Below are 16303 nucleotides of genomic sequence, written 5' to 3' on the forward strand. Positions count from 1 at the left end.
TATTAAAAACAATAGGAGTGTCCAACCAATCTATGAAAAGCTATACAACCACAATAACTATAAAAATGTAACTGCAAACATTAGATGAGATACTAAATGAGAAAAGAAAGCTGAAGATAGTTATTTTCAGGAAAATACACACACACACACACACACACACACACACACAGAAAGAGAGAGAGAGAGGAGTCTATCTCGATAGGTATAGGAAATGTATAAAGTCATTACTTATAAAAGTCAGATCAGGTATACACATGTGGAGATGACCTATCTCTGAGAGGTAGGCATTTCCGTCTTTACCTCAGAGTCCCCTCCACTCCTTTGCTGGTGTGCAGGGCAACTTTCAGAGACTGCAGGGTTTGAAACTCATTTGTATGGGGAAAATTCTTCAGGGTTAGTTCTGGGAGGTTCTACAGGTAGACCTTCCTTGATAACCCAGGAGAAAAGGGAAAAGAGATGGGTTTAGATGGAGGGTGAATGTTGGTGGCCCTTGAAGGGGGAGGGAGTTGATGAGGACTTAGCCCTTTAGCCCCATAGCTCCAGGGCAGCCCTCAGGTTGTGGCTGTCTTCAGTTGAAAACCAAGAGTGCTCTTAGGTCAGAACCTTCCCAGGGTCATGAGAGGATGGGCACAGGAAATGGTACTCAAAGAGCCTTGTGCTTCTCTACTTACTTCACTTTTATTCTCTGTCTTGACTTTTTGTATTCCCCACCCTCAGCTGAGTTCATCTGTAACTTTGTACTGTCTGGCAGTTAATCCCCACTTCTATCATTCACACTTTGGCTGGGTGGTAGGAATAATTAAAGCAAGTATACTAACAACAATAATAAAAGATACCAACAATTATAGCACATATAGTAGATAAATTACTTGGTCAAGATCATGGAAGTACTGGTTCCCAGCATCAAATCCAGGTCTTTCTGACCCAAAAGCCCCTGCCCTAACCCCTGTGTATACATTGAGTGTTCTTCTGTGTTAAGCTGGAGGCCAGCACAGGGGAGGGAAGTCACCCAAGGTCCTGTGGTCAGTGATGGGTCTGGCAACTGGGACACATGCTTGATGACTCCCATCTTCTATAGTTGACCTGTTACTATTATTATTTCTTCCATATTATTTCTTCTTCCTGAGGGCTCAGTAAAAAAAAAAAATGTTTCATCCATGTCAAAGTAGAAGGAAACTAAGGAGACAGGAAAGCATGAAAGGAATAGGAAATGATGAAATGGGACCAAAGTTCACTTCTTGCTGCTACATTTCCAGATAATGTTTCAAATCTTCTACTTTATGGGCAGAGGAGGCAGTGTGGTCCAGAAGTAATATACCTCAAGTCCTGCTACGTGCCAGACATTCTTTGAGGTTTTCTCCCTTTCTTCTTACAAGTCTGGAAGTAGGCACCCTTAGTCCCATTTTACAGATGACCAACCTCAGACTTGCAGAGCTGTGTAAATGTTCCAGAATCAAACATCTACTCCTTGCCATCTGCACAGGCCAACCAGAAGTCTCCCCTTTGGGTGATGGATTTTGAAGGCTTAAGGACTGATAGAGGGAAACTCTCCTGATATAGAAACTGGGCGGTGTCACGTCCTCATTTGGCATGAAGATGATGGTGGGGATGAAATCCTGCACCATGAGTCATGAGCCAAGAGGCCTGGGTATGGGGGTCACATAGACCGGCTGATTCTTGGGGTGCTGAATTGGACCCAGGAAGCAGCACAAATGGTTGCCTTTTGGAAAGGGAACCCGAACTATAGGATATTAACATGGACAACTACTATATGAAAGGTGTTTTACAGTTCATCTCATTGAATCCCAATTACTCTATGCGAGACCAATACTTACCAATGATCAGGGAACAGACATTAAAAGTTAAGTAACAAAATCCAAGAAACAGTATTGTAATTAAATTCTTTAATACACAAAGATTAGGTTCTTCCCTGTTTGTCCTATGAGCCATCATTCCACATCTCGGAAGGCATTATTATTCACTTGTTCTTGTTCAAACAGTGCACGGAAATACTTTTAAAATACGAAAACTCATTAAAAATAATCAAATGTTGTCTGCATAGCAAACATTAAAAGGCATGTGAAAAGCTGGGGGAGATCATTTCTAACCTACCTTCAGACACTTGTTTACGTATTCAATGTACAAAATATTCTTAAACAATAGAGATAGATCAATGATATCAAGAGTGGATGCACATAAGAAGGAACATAAATTCCTAATAATCACGTGAAAACATGCTACTCTAAATAAGTAAATAAATAGAAAATAAACCATATCAAGTGAAACAGGGATATCACAATGTATAAAGCAAAATATGACCCCATTTCTGCAAAAAGTATATATCAACATAGGTGAATAGGTATGAGTGTGATTAAATACATTAGTGCAATACATACAGAGAAAAATTTGGGAAATTGGCACCGCTAAGTTAACAGAGACTATCTTTGTGTTACGGTGGGCAAAAGGTAGGGACAGAAGGGAGCGACATAACAATTTCAGCTTTTAAATATGCATTTTATATGTTTCTCGTATGTGTCAGACAAACAGAAGTATTAATTGGCAATCTGACAAAGTATGGGGATGAAGTTTTGTGAAACAGGCATATCAGCAACTGAGTCACAAGATAATAGTGTAGCTATATGTTTATTTAGCAACTTAGAAACCTGTTCATATCCTGTAGAATGCAAATAGTATGCTAAATAGATGTCTATGATAATTCACTGTGTATGCATTGTTGGGGAGAGAGATATGTTTATTTTATAAATTTTCATTTTTATAGTGTCTGAAATATGGAAACATTGAATAAAATATCAAAAGCATAAAATAATTGCGAGGTGATTACAAATATGATACATATTCATGGCCTTGGAAGCAGATCAAAACAATTTATTTGACAGTTTTCTGTATGCATATGTGTTTGTGTATGTTTCTTTGTTTCAAACTTCTTCACACCAATTATTCATACACTAAGTCATGCAACTTTCTACTTAGTTCACTGAGGGGCTGCATTTCCAGACCAGAGCTTGAGGATCCCAGGATGGGAATGAAAGTCGAAGGATTGGTGCCAGTGTGTAGAAAAGTCTAGAAATCTTGGCCTATGTTATGGTATCTATTCACCTTCCTCCCTCACCACCAATACCACAGCCCTTTCCATCCCCTATCCTTTGCCAATCTCCATAGTTGAGACTTTCACACCTGCATTGCTGACTCCGGTCATCAGGTAGCACTGTTCTCCATTTTCTAAAGCTCCCCTCCCCTGCCACCCTGGATCCTTTTTATAAACAGAAACAAAATGTTTCTTTAAAGCACATTACAGAATGACAAGTACAGTGTGATACAAATTCTTTTTTTTATAATAAATTACCTCACTTTATTTATTTTTTTCCCAATATATGAAATTTATTGTCAAATTGGTTTCCATACAACACCCAGTGCTCATCCCAAAAGGTGCCCTCCTCAATACCCATCACCCACCCTCCCCTCCCTCCCACCCCCATCAACCCTCAGTTTGTTCTCAGTTTTTAACAATCTCATGCTTTGGCTCACTCCCACTCTAACCTCTTTTTTTTTTCCTTCCCCTCCCCCATGGGTTTCTGTTAAGTTTCTCAGGATCCACATAAGAGTGAAACCATATGGTATCTGTCTTTCTCTGTATGGCTTATTTCACTTAGCATCACACTCTCCACAAATTCTTTATGAAAACTTTATATGTGCATAAAAAGACCAAAAGGACACATGCATAGTTTCGCTTCCTGTTTATGCCTACATCTACATCTAATTAATTAATTAACCAATTAATTAATTAATTCTATATTGGGTGTCTACTATGTGCCAGACACTATCAGTCTAAGACTACATTTGCATCGCAACCTTACCTCTCTTCATCTCCAGACCTGCATTGTTGGAAATGCCCACAGGAAGCAGCATGGATGTTAGTGCCCACCCCATAAGGTATGACCTCCATTCCAAGCAAGATCAGTACAAGCTTGACCCCCGAGTCCAAGAAACCAGCATCCAAATGGGAAATTATAGGGTTGAGTGGGAGAGGTTGTAACTTGACAAAAGCTGCCACCTTACAACTCACACATCTGTACTCTTGCATAGGACTAGCAGACTATTACCTTCTCCTGATTAAACCTCACTCATAGAGAGTAAAGGATGAGTTGGAGGTTTTACTTCCCCTTTAGTCCTTTGCTCTGTTAGAATGGTACATTTTGGAATTGGCTTTATGTCTGTCATATCCCTAGGAGGGTGGTTCCATCCATTTAGTCATCTGACAGGTCGATCTGAGGTGACATGGAGTTTCTGCTTCATGTAAGACCTTCTCTGTCAGTTATGGGGGTCTGGATCCATATCCACGGAACACAGAAAATAATAGATACCAAGTTCTCAAAGACAAGCACAGGACAAAGATTCTGGTCTGAACATCTAACTCTCCTGATTTAGTAAAATGGTTTTTACAGATTTCTCACATGATGGTTCCTCAGAGTTCCTCTTACACCTGACACTCATGTGACTCTTTTCCATCTCCTCTCCCTCCTGTCCACAAAGGCACACACACAGTGAAATTCCTCTATAAGCTAGCAGTGAAGAAAACTTTTTAAAATATGATTTCAAATCCAGAAGCAATAAGAGAAAACAGTGATACACTTGATTTCATTAAAAATTGCACAGGAAAAAAAAAAGTTAGAGAGGGAGGGAGCCAAACCATAAGAGACTCTTAATAACTGAGAATAGGGGAGAAGGTGGTGGCATAGGAGGATACTGGGCTCACCACGTCCTGCTGATCACTTAGATTCCACCCACATCTGCCTAAATAACCCAGAAAACTGCCAGAAGACTAGCAGAAAGGACTCTCCAGAGCCAAGCGTACACAAGAGGCCCACGGAAGAGGGTAGGAAGGGCAGAGAGGTGGTATGCGTTACTTAAACTGGCGGGAGGGAGCCAGGCAGTGGAGGGGCAGCCCGCCAGGCAAGGCAGAGCCCCCAAAGTCTGGCTTGCAAAAGTGGAGGGGCCGGACTCTGTGAGTTCTGACGGCCAGCAGGACTTAACATCTGGAATGTTAAAAGTCAACAGCTCTGCTCGGAGAGTGGGAGGGCGAGAGGAAACTGGGAGGGAGAGGTTTTGAGCCCCAAAAGACAGAGCTCAGCTGGGCGGGGAACAAAGGCATTGGCCAGCACCATCTCCCTCTCTTATCCCCCAGCTGAAATCCCAAAGGGAACCAGTTCCTGTCACTGAACTTGCTTGCACCATGAAAACACCCAACACTATGCCTCTGTGGATCCCTCCCTCTGACGGGTCTGCCTCCATCCTGGTGCTGAAGGGCCCCTCCCACAGGGGACCACTGATGGCAAAGTGAGCTAAGCCTGTCCCTCATGCCCCTGTGCACCTTTCGGATCCACCCCGGCTAATACGCCAGATTGCACCAAAGCAGCACCACAAGCCTGGCAGTGTGCAAGTAGCCCAGATGGGGCCACATCACTACACAGTAATTCCTGCCCCTAGGAGAGGGGAAGTGAAGGTACACATCAGTCTGTGGCCCCAGCAGTGGGCTGGGGACAGACATCTGGTGTGACTGGGGCCACACCCACCAACACAAGTTACTCCAGACAGCACAGGGGAAGTGCCCCGCAGTTCTGAGACACTCCAAGGACTGTCCAAAGTGATGAAACGGAAGAATTCTCCTCAAAAGAAACTCCAGGAAGTAGTGACAGCTAACAAATTGATCAAAAATGATTTAAGCCCTATAACGGACCATGAATTTAGAAAAATAGTCATAAAATTAATCGCTGGGATTGAAATAAGTATATAGGACAGCAGAGGATCTATTACTACAGATATCAAGGGACTAGGAAACAGTCATGAGGAGGTGAAAAATGCTATAAATGAGGTGCAGAATAAAATGGAGACGAGGGGAAGATGGGGGCGTAGGAGGACGCTGAGCTCACAGCGTCCTGCGGATCACTTAGATTCCACCCACACCTGCGTAAATAACCCAGAAAATCACCAGAAGACTAGCAGAATGGATTCTCCGGAGGCAAGCATAGATGAGAGGTCCAAGGAAGAAGGTAGGAAGGGTGGAGAGGCAGTGCACACTACATGGACTGGCGGGAGGGAGCTGAGGGAGACGGGCAGCCTGCCGGCCAAGCAGAGACCCCGAGTCTGGCTTGCAAAAGTGGAGGGGCCGGACAGAGTGTGTTCTGACAGCAAGCGGGACTTAACATCTGGAAGGATATAAGTTAACAGCTCTGCTCAGAGAACGGGAGGGCTGGAGGACAACGGGAGGGAGAGTTTTTGAGCCCCTGACGACAGAGCACAGCTTGGCGGGGAACAAAGGCACTTGCCAGCTCCATCTCCCTCGCCCATCCCCCAGCCAAAATCCCAAAGGGAACCAGTTCCTGCCGAGGAACTTGGTTGCACCGCGCAAACACCAAACACTGTGCTTCTGTGGATCCATCCCTCCGACGGGTCTGACTCCCTCCTGGTGCCTCAGGGCCCCTCCCGAAGCGGATCTCCAAAGGAAAAGCGAGCTGAGCCTACCCCTCCCGCCCCCGTGCACCTTGCCGATCGACCCCAGCTAATACGCCAGATCCCCAGCACCACAAGCCTGGCAGTGTGCAAGTAGCCCAGACAGGCCACGCCACCCCACACTGAATCCCGCCCCTAGGAGAGGGGAAGAGAAGGCACACACCAGTCTGACTGTGGTCCCAGCGGTGGGCTGGGGGCAGACACCAGGTCTGACTGCGGTCCCGCCCACCAACACAAGTTATTCAAGACAGAACAGGGGAAGTGCCACGCAGTAGCGCACCACTCCAGGGACTATCCAAAATGACGAAACAGGAGAATTCCCCTCAAAAACACGTCCCGGAAATAACGACAGCTAATGAACTGATCAAAAACGACTTAAAGAATATAACAGAAAGTGATTTTAGAATAATAGTCATAAAATTAATCACTGGCCCTGAAACCAGCATAAAGTACAGCAGAGAATCTATTGCTACGGAGATCAAAGGACTAAGGAACAGCCAGGAGGAGCTAAAAAATGCTATTAATGATCTGCAACAAAAAATGGAGACAACCACGGCTCACATTGAAGAGGCAGAGGAGAGAATGGGTGAACTAGAAGATAAAATTATGGAAAAAGAAGAAGGTGAGAAAAAGAGAGATAAAATTCCAGGAGTATGAGGGGAAAATTAGAGAATTAAGTGATACACTAAAGAGAATAATCTACACATAATTGGTATTCCAGAGGAGGAAGAGAGAGGGAGAGGTGCTGAAGGTGTACTTGAAGAAATAATAGCTGAGAACTTCCCTGATCTGGGGAAGGAAAAAGACATTGAAGTCCAAGAGGCACAGAGAACTCCCTTCAGACGTGACTTGAATCAATGTGCACAACATGTCATAGTGAAACTGGCAAAACACAAGGATAAAGAGAAAATTCGGAAAGCAGCTAGGGATAAACGTGCTCTAACATATACAGGGAGACCTATAAGACTCGTGACCGATCTCTCTACTGAAACTCAGCAGGCCAGAAAGGAATGGCAGGAGATCTTCAATGTGATGAACAGAAAAAAATATGCAGTCGAGAATCCTTTATCCAGCAAGTCTGTCATTTAGAATAGAAGGAGAGATAAAGGTCTTCCCAAACACACAAAAACTGAAGGAATTCATCACCACTAAACCAGCCCTACAAGAGATTCTAAGGGGGATCCTGTGAGACAAAATACCAGAGACATTGCTACAAGCATGAAACCTACGGACATCACATTGACTCTAAACCCATATCTGTCTATAATAACACTGAATGTAAATGGACTAAATGCACCAACCAAAAGACATAGGGTATCAGAATGGATAAAAAACCAAGACCCAACTATTGGCTGTGCACAAGAGACTCATTTTAGACCTGGGGACACCTTCAGATTGAGAGTGAGGGGATGGAGAACTATCTATCATGCTACTGGAAGACAAAAGAAAGCTGGAGTAGCCATACTTATATCAGACAAACTAGACTTTCAGTCAAAGACTGTAACAAGAGATGAAGAAAGGCATTATATAATAATCACAGGGTCTATCCATCAGGAAGAGCTAACAATTATAAATGTCTGTGCACCAAATACGGGAGCCCCCAAATACATAAAACAATTACTCACCAACATAAGCAACCTTATTGATAAGAATGTGGTAATCACAGGGGACTTTAACACTCCACTTACAGCAATGGATAGATCATCTAGACACACGGTCAATAAAGAAACAAGGGCCCTGGATGATACATTGGATCAGATGGATTTGGCAGATATATTTAGAACTCTGCATCCCAAAGCAACAGAATATACTTTCTCCTCGAGTGCACATGGAACATTCTCCAAGATAGATCACCTACTGGGTCACAAAACAGTCCTTCATAAGTATACAAGAATTGAGATCAGACCATGCATACTTTAAGACCACAATACTATGAAGCTTGAAATCAACCACAGGAAAAAGTCTGGAAAACCTCCAAAAGCATGGAGGTTAAAGAACACCCTACTAAAGAATGAATGGGTCAACCAGGCAATTAGAGAAGAAATTAAAAAAATATATGGAAACAAACGAAAATGAAAATACAAGAATCCAAATGCTTTGGGATGCAGCGAAGGCAGTCCTGAGAGGAAAATACATTGCATTCCAGGCCTATCTCCAGAAACAGGAAAAATCCCAAATACAAAATCTAACAGCACACCTAAGGAAATAGAAACAGAACAGCAAAGACAGCCTAAACCCAGCAGAAGAAGAGAAATAATAAAGATCAGAGCAGAAATAAACAATATAGAATCTAAAAAAACGGTAGAGCAGATCAACGAAACCAAGAGTTGGTTTTTTGAAAAAATAAACAAAACTGACAAACCTCTAGCCAGGCTTCTCAAAAAGAAAAGGGAGATGACCCAAATAGATAAAATCATGAATGAAAATGGAATTATTACTACGAATCCCTCAGAGATACAAGCAATTATCAGGGAATACTATGAAAAATTATATGCCAACAAACTGGACAACCTGGAAGAAATGGACAAATCCCTAAACACCCACACGCTTCCAAAACTCAATCAGGAGGAAATAGAAAGCTTGAACAGACCCATCACCAGAGAAGAAATTGAATCAGTCATCAAAAATCTCCCAACAAACAAGACTCCAGGACCAGATGGCTTCCCAGGGGAGTTCTACCAGACGTTTAAAGCAGAGATAATACCTATCCTTCTCAAGCTATTCCAAAAAAATAGAAAGGGAAGGAAAACTTCCAGACTCATTCTAGGAAGCCAGTATTCCTTTGATTCCTAAACCAGACAGAGACCCAGTAAAAAAAGAGAACTACAGGCCAATATCCCTGATGAATATGGATGCAAAAATTCTCAGTAGGATACTAGCAAATCGAATTCAACAGCATATAAAAAGAATTATTCACCATGATCAAGTGGGGTTCATTTCTGGACTTCAGGGCTAGTTCAATATTCGCAAATCAATCAACGTGATACATCACATTAATAAAAGAAAAGATAAGAACCTTATAATACTGCCAATCGATGCAGAAAAGGCATTTGACAAAATTCAGCACCCTTTATTAATAAAAACCCTCGAGAAAGTCGGGATAGAAGGAACATCCTTACACATCATCAAAGCCATTTATGAAAAGCCCACAGCTAACATCATCCTCAATGGGGAACAACTGAGAGCTTTCCCCCTGAGATCAGGAACACGACAGGGATGTCCACTCTCACTGCTGTTGTTTCACATAGTGTTGGAAGTGCTAGCATCAGCAATCAGACAACAAAAGGAAATCAAAGGCATCAAAATTGGCAAAGTTGAAGTCAAGCTTTCACTTTTTGCAGATGACATGATATTATACATGGAAAATCCGATAGACTCCACCAAAAGTCTACTAGAACTGATACATGAATTCAGCTAAGTTGCAGGATACAAAATCAATGTACAGAAATCAGTTGCATTCTTATACACTAATAATAAAGCAACAGAAAGACAAATGAAACTGATCCCATTCACAATTGCACCAACAAGCATAAAATACCTTGGAATCAACCTAACCAAAGATGTAAAAGATCTGTATGCTGAAAACTATAGGAAGCTCATGAAGGAAATTGAAGAAGATATAAAGAAATGGAAAAACATTCCGTGCTCATGGATTGGAAGAATAAATATTGTCAAAATGTCAATACTACCCACAGCTATCTACACATTCAATGCAATCCCAATCAAAATTGCACCAGCATTCTTCTCAAAGCTAGAACAAGCAATCCCAAAATTTGTATGGAACCACAAAAGACTCCGAATAGCCAAAGTAATTTTGACGAAGACGATCAAAGCAGGAGGCATCACAATCCCAGACTTTAGCCTCTACTACAAAGCTGTAATCATCAAGACAGCATGGTATTGGCACAAAAACAGACACATAGACCAATGGAATAGAATAGACACCCCAGAATTAGACCCACAAAAGTATGGACAAGTAATCTTTGACACAGCAGGAAAGAATATCCAATGGAATAAAGTGTCTTTAACAAATGTTGCTGGGAGAACTTGACAGCAACATTCAGAAAGATGAAACTAGACCACTTTCTCACACCATTCACAAAATAAACTGAAAATGGATAAAGGACCTGAATGTGAGACAGGAAACCACCAAAATCCTAGAGGAGAAAGCAGGAAAACACCTCTCTGACCTCAGCCTTAGCAATCTCTTACTTGACACATCCCCAAGGCAAGAGAATTAAAAGCAAACATGACCTATTGGGACCTCACAAAGATAAAAAACTTCTGCACTGCAAAGGAAACAATCAACAAAACTAAAAGGCAACGAACGGAATGGGAAAAGATATTTGCAAATGACATATCGGACAAAGGGTAGTATCCAAAATCCATAAAGAGCTCACCAAACTCCACACTCGAGAAACAAATAACCCAGTGAAGAAATGGGCAGAAAACATGAATAGACACTACTGTAAAGAAGACATCCAGATGGCCAACACGCACATGAAAAGATGTTCAACGTCGCTCCTCATCAGGGAAATACAAACCAAAACCACACTCAGATATCACCTCACGCCAGTCAGAGTGGCTAAAATGAACAAATCATGAGACTATAGATGCTGGTGAGGATGTGGAGAAACGGCAACCCTCTTTCACTGTTGGTGGGAATGTAAACTGGTGCAGCCGCTCTGGAAAACAGTGTGGAGGTTCCTCAAAAAATTAAAAGTAGATCTACCCTATGACCCAGCAATTATTGCACTGATAGGAATTTACCCAAAGGATACAGGAGTGCTCATGCATAGGGGCATTTGTTTCCCAATGTTTATAGCAGCACTTTAAACAATGGCCATGCTATGGAAAGAGCCCAAATGTCCCTCAACTGATGAATGGATAAAGAAATTGTGGTTTATATACACAATGGAATACTATGTGGCAATGAGAAAGAATGGAATATGGCCTTTTGTAGCAACGTGGATGGAACTGGAGAGTGTGATGCTAAGTGAAATAAGCCATACAGAGAAAGACAGATACCATATGGTTTCACTCTTATGTGGATCCTGAGAAACTTAACAGAAGACCATGGGGGATGGGAGGAAAAAAACAAAAAAGAGGTTAAAGAGGGAGTGAGCCAAAACATAAGAGACTCTTAAAAACTGAGAACAAACTGAGGGTTGATGGGGGGTGGGAGGGAGGTGAGTGTGGGTGATGGGTATTGAGGAGGACACCTGTTGGGATGAGCACTGGGTGTTGTATGGAAACCAATTTGGCAATACATTTCATATTTAAAAAAAACCCTGAGAATAAACTGAGAGTTGATGGGGGTGGGAGGGAGGGGAAAATGGGTGATGGGCATTGAGGAGGGCACCTGTTGGTATGAGCATTGGGTGTTGTGTGGAAACCAATTTGGCAATACATTTCATATTAAAAAAAATTGCACGGCAAAAAAAAAAAATCCCATGAGCAAACTAATGTGAAAAATTACAAACAGGGCACAATACTTACAAGTTAGGTCAGAAGGTTTGCATACCTTGTAACAGAGATTATCGAAAAGCAAGGGCAAATCACAACATGTGAGGCAGCAAAGGCACTAGATACAAACAGGTATTTCACCAAGAAAATGTTTCTTAAACATATAAAAGAATGCTAAATCTTACTCCTTTTTTAAGTTTCTATTTTAATCACCCAGTGCTCATCAGGACAAGTATACTCCTTAATCTCCATCACCTATTTCACCCATCCCCTCCACCTCCCCTCTGGTAGCCATCAGTTTGTTCTCTATAGTTATGAGTCTGTTTCTTGGTTTATCTCTCCCTTTCTCTTTTTACCCTTTGCTTGTTTGTTTTGTTTCTTAAAGTCCACATATGAATGAAATCATGGTATTTGTCTTTCTGTGATGACTTATTTCATTTAGCATTATACTCTAGCTCCATCCATGTTATTGCCAATGGGAAGATTTCATTCTTGCTTTTATGGCTGAATAATATTCCATTGCATATATATCCCACTTCTTTACCCATTCATCAATTGATGAGCACTTGGGCTGCTTCCATAACTTAGCTATAGTAAGTAATGCTGCAATAAACATAGGGGTGAATGTATCACTTTGAATTGGTTTTCTCATATTCTTTGGGTAAAAACCCAGTATTGCAATTACTAGGTTGTAGGAGAGTTCAATTTTTAACTTTTTGAGGAGCCTCCATACTGTCTTCCACAGTGATCGCATCATTTTGCATTCCAACCAACAGTGCATGAGTGTTGCTTTTTCTCCACATCGTCCCCAACACTTGTCATTTCTTCTGACTTTGATTTTAGCCATTCTGACAGGTGTGAGGTGATATCTCATTGTGGTTTTGATTTGCACTTCTATGATGATAAGTGATGCTGAGAACATTTTCATGTGTCTGTTGGCCATCTCTCTGGATGTCTTCTTTGCAGAAAGGTCTGTTCATGTCTTCTGCCTATTTTTTAATTGGATTATTTGGTTTTTGGGTGCTGAGTTGTATGAGTTCTTTATAGATTTTGGATACTAACCCTTTATTGGACATGCCATTTGTAAATATCTTCTCCCATTCAGTAGGTTGCCTTTTAGTTCTGGTGTTTCCTTCGCTGTGCAGAAGCTTCATAGTTTGTTTGATGTAGTCCAATAGTTTATTTTTGCTTTAGATTTCATTGCCTCAGGTGACCTATTTAGAAACAAAAAGTTGCTAAGCTGACCTCAGAGAAATTACTGCCTTCTAGGATTTTTATGGTTTCAGGTCTCACATTAAGTCTTTAACCCATTTTGAATTTATTTTGTGTATGGTGACAGAAAGTGGTTCCAGTTTCATTCTTTTGCATGTAGGTGACCAGTTTCACCAACACCATTTGTTGAAATGACTGTCTTTTTCCCATTGCATGTTCTTTCCTGCTTTGTTGGAGAGTAATTGACCTTATAATTGTGGGTTTATTTCTGGGTTTTCTATTCTGTTCCACTGATCTGTGTGTCTATTTTTGTGCCAGTACCATACTGTTTTGATCACCACAGCTTTGTGTCATAAGTTGAAGTCTGGAATTTTGATGCCTCCAGGCTTGCTTTTCTTCTTCAAGGTTGTTTTGGCTATTCAGGGTATTTTGTGGTTTCATATAAATTTTAGGATTGTTTTTTTCTTGTTCCGTGAAAAATGCTGTTGGTATTTTGATAAGGATTTCATTAAAGGTGTAAATTGCTTTGTGTAGTATAGACATTTTAACAATATTTGTTTTTTCCAATCCGTGAGCATGGAATGTCTTTCCATTTCTTTGTGTTGTCTTCAATTTCTTTTTTTTTTTAATTTTGGTAATATTTATTTATTTTTGAGAAAAGGAGAGAGAGAAGAGAGAGAGAGAGAGAGAGAGAGAGAGAGAGAATGAGTGGGGGAGAGGCAAAGAGAAGGAGACAGAGAATCTGAAGCAGACTCCAGGCTCCAAACTGTCACAACAGAGCCTGATGCAGGACTCGAACCCACAAATCGTGAGATCATTACCTGAGCCAAAGTCAGATGCTTAAATGACTGGGCCACCCAGGTGCCCCATCAATTTCTTTCATCAGTGTTTTGCAGTTTTCAGAGTACAGGTCTTTCACCTCTTTGTAAATCTTACTCTTGATAGGAGATGCAAAGAAAAATAAACTGTGATGCCTCTTTTCATTATTTACCTCATCTGTGAAGAAAGAGGCAGTCTCAAGCATTGTTTTCAGTAATGGTACATGGTACAACCCCCATTCAGGGGATTTGATATTATATTATAAAATTACTAGGGTACTTACACTTGGAATCAGCAATTTGTCTTCTAAGAATTTATCCCCCCAAAAATGCAAAAAAAAAAAAAAGGCATAAGCACAAAGCCATTCCTGGCATAACAATTCATAAAGAAGACAAGAAAAAGAGGCATGTCCACCAATAGGGGGCTGGTTGAATAAACCATGGTATATATACATCCTGGAGTACTATGCAGCCATAAAAACCAACGACTCTACCTATAGTGCTTTGAAGTAATCTCTAAGATATGTCGTTAAGTGAAAAAATCCAGGTGCAGAAAAGTGTGCAGAGCTGCTACTGTCCAGTATGGTAGCCACCAGTCACAAACAAGTATTTACATTAAATTAAATTAAAGTACACGGAATTTCAAAATCAGTTACTCAGTCTCAGTTGCGACATTTTGGGTGCTAAATGTTTAATTCCCAAATAAAACATTCAGGTAGCTAGTTGCCACTGTGTTGGACAGTGCAGATACAGAATATTTCTCTCTGCGGAAATTTCTACTGCACAGCACTGGTGTAGAATATAACAACTTTTACCTGCGAAAGGTATAGAAAATTAAAACACATGATGTATTTCCTTATATTAAAAAAAAACCTGTATGGTTAAAACAAAAGATGATAAAAAAATGCTTGCCTATAAAGGGACAGGGGGACAGCCCAGGACGTAAGTTGATGATGTATATTCTCTAAAAAATATAACATAGATTCACAGGCTCCATGCCCTGGAAAAGGCAAGAAACAATGAGCAACCCAGTAGCAAAGAGCAATTCTAGTCCGCAGACTGAATCCTTTAAGCACATTTCCCACTAAATGACTGATTCCTGGTCTAAGTTGGGGTTGTACCAGGTGAGTCTGGACTGAACTCTCATGCCAGAAAGCATGTCAAAAAGAGTAAGAAGCCAATTTGAAGGGGCTCCCACCGGCCAAAGATACTAAAGCACATCAAATACAGAAACATCCCTGAACTCATGATAAGAATCTGAAAAAAAAAAGAAAAAAAAAACAAAAATCCAACTCATTGCTCACCTTTGAGGATCCTAGGAAAATAACTCATCTTTTTAGATTGTGGAAATGTTGCAAAAGAACTAAGCATTCGCCTTACCCTCCTGTGGTTCCTATACGTAAGCTTAACCTAACAGTTGATGAGGGGAAGTTTCTTTTATAAAAGGATGTCAGCTAATAACATGCAGAAGAAATCAAAGAATTAGTACATCGTGCTTTTATAACCTTACTGAAATGCAGTTCTAGGCCATAATCATTAGAAACGGTGAAAAACGTGAGGTGAAAAGCAGGCGGAAGACTTTATACTGGCTGGATCAGGCTGACAGTTGAGCCCAGTGATCGATCTCATCATCGCAGGAGGAGATACCACCAGACACTACTAGGCTCCTGGTGTAAGGCTATGGGAAGTCCACCACCACATCTGAGGTACTCTTGCCAAAAGATACATATCTAAGCAAGTCTCTAAATCTAATTACTGATTTAAAGGAAAGAAGAAAGCCATAGGAGCATAATAAACACAATAAGGATACAATTGGCAAAAACCCAGAATGCAAACTCCACAGGAAAAAGATCCAGTTTCGTAAGTCAATAAATCGGGATGTTAGAAAAAAAAAGAGGGTGGAATTTCTTTAGAGTAAAAGAGACTAAAAACTTCAGAGAGAGTTAAGTTCAAGAGAAATTAAAACAGATAAATTAAAATTAACACCACAATGGGATACCACCAAAACAACAAAAATGAAAAAGATGGAAAATACCAAGCGTTGGTGAGGATGTGGAGCAGTGCAACTCTCACACACTGCTGGTGGGCATGCAGATTAGAACAAACATTTTGAAAAACTGCTTGGTAGTATCTTCTGAGCTCAATGTGAACACACTCTATGACTTGGAAATACCACACTTTGAGACATGCCCAAGAGAAAGAAATGTCCACCCGAAAGACATGTACAAGAATGTTCAGAGCCTCATTATGATAATAAGTCAAATATGGAAAATACCCAA

This window comes from Panthera tigris, chromosome X (assembly GCF_018350195.1).
Source record: "Panthera tigris isolate Pti1 chromosome X, P.tigris_Pti1_mat1.1, whole genome shotgun sequence".
NCBI classification, from domain to species: Eukaryota; Metazoa; Chordata; class Mammalia; order Carnivora; family Felidae; genus Panthera; species Panthera tigris.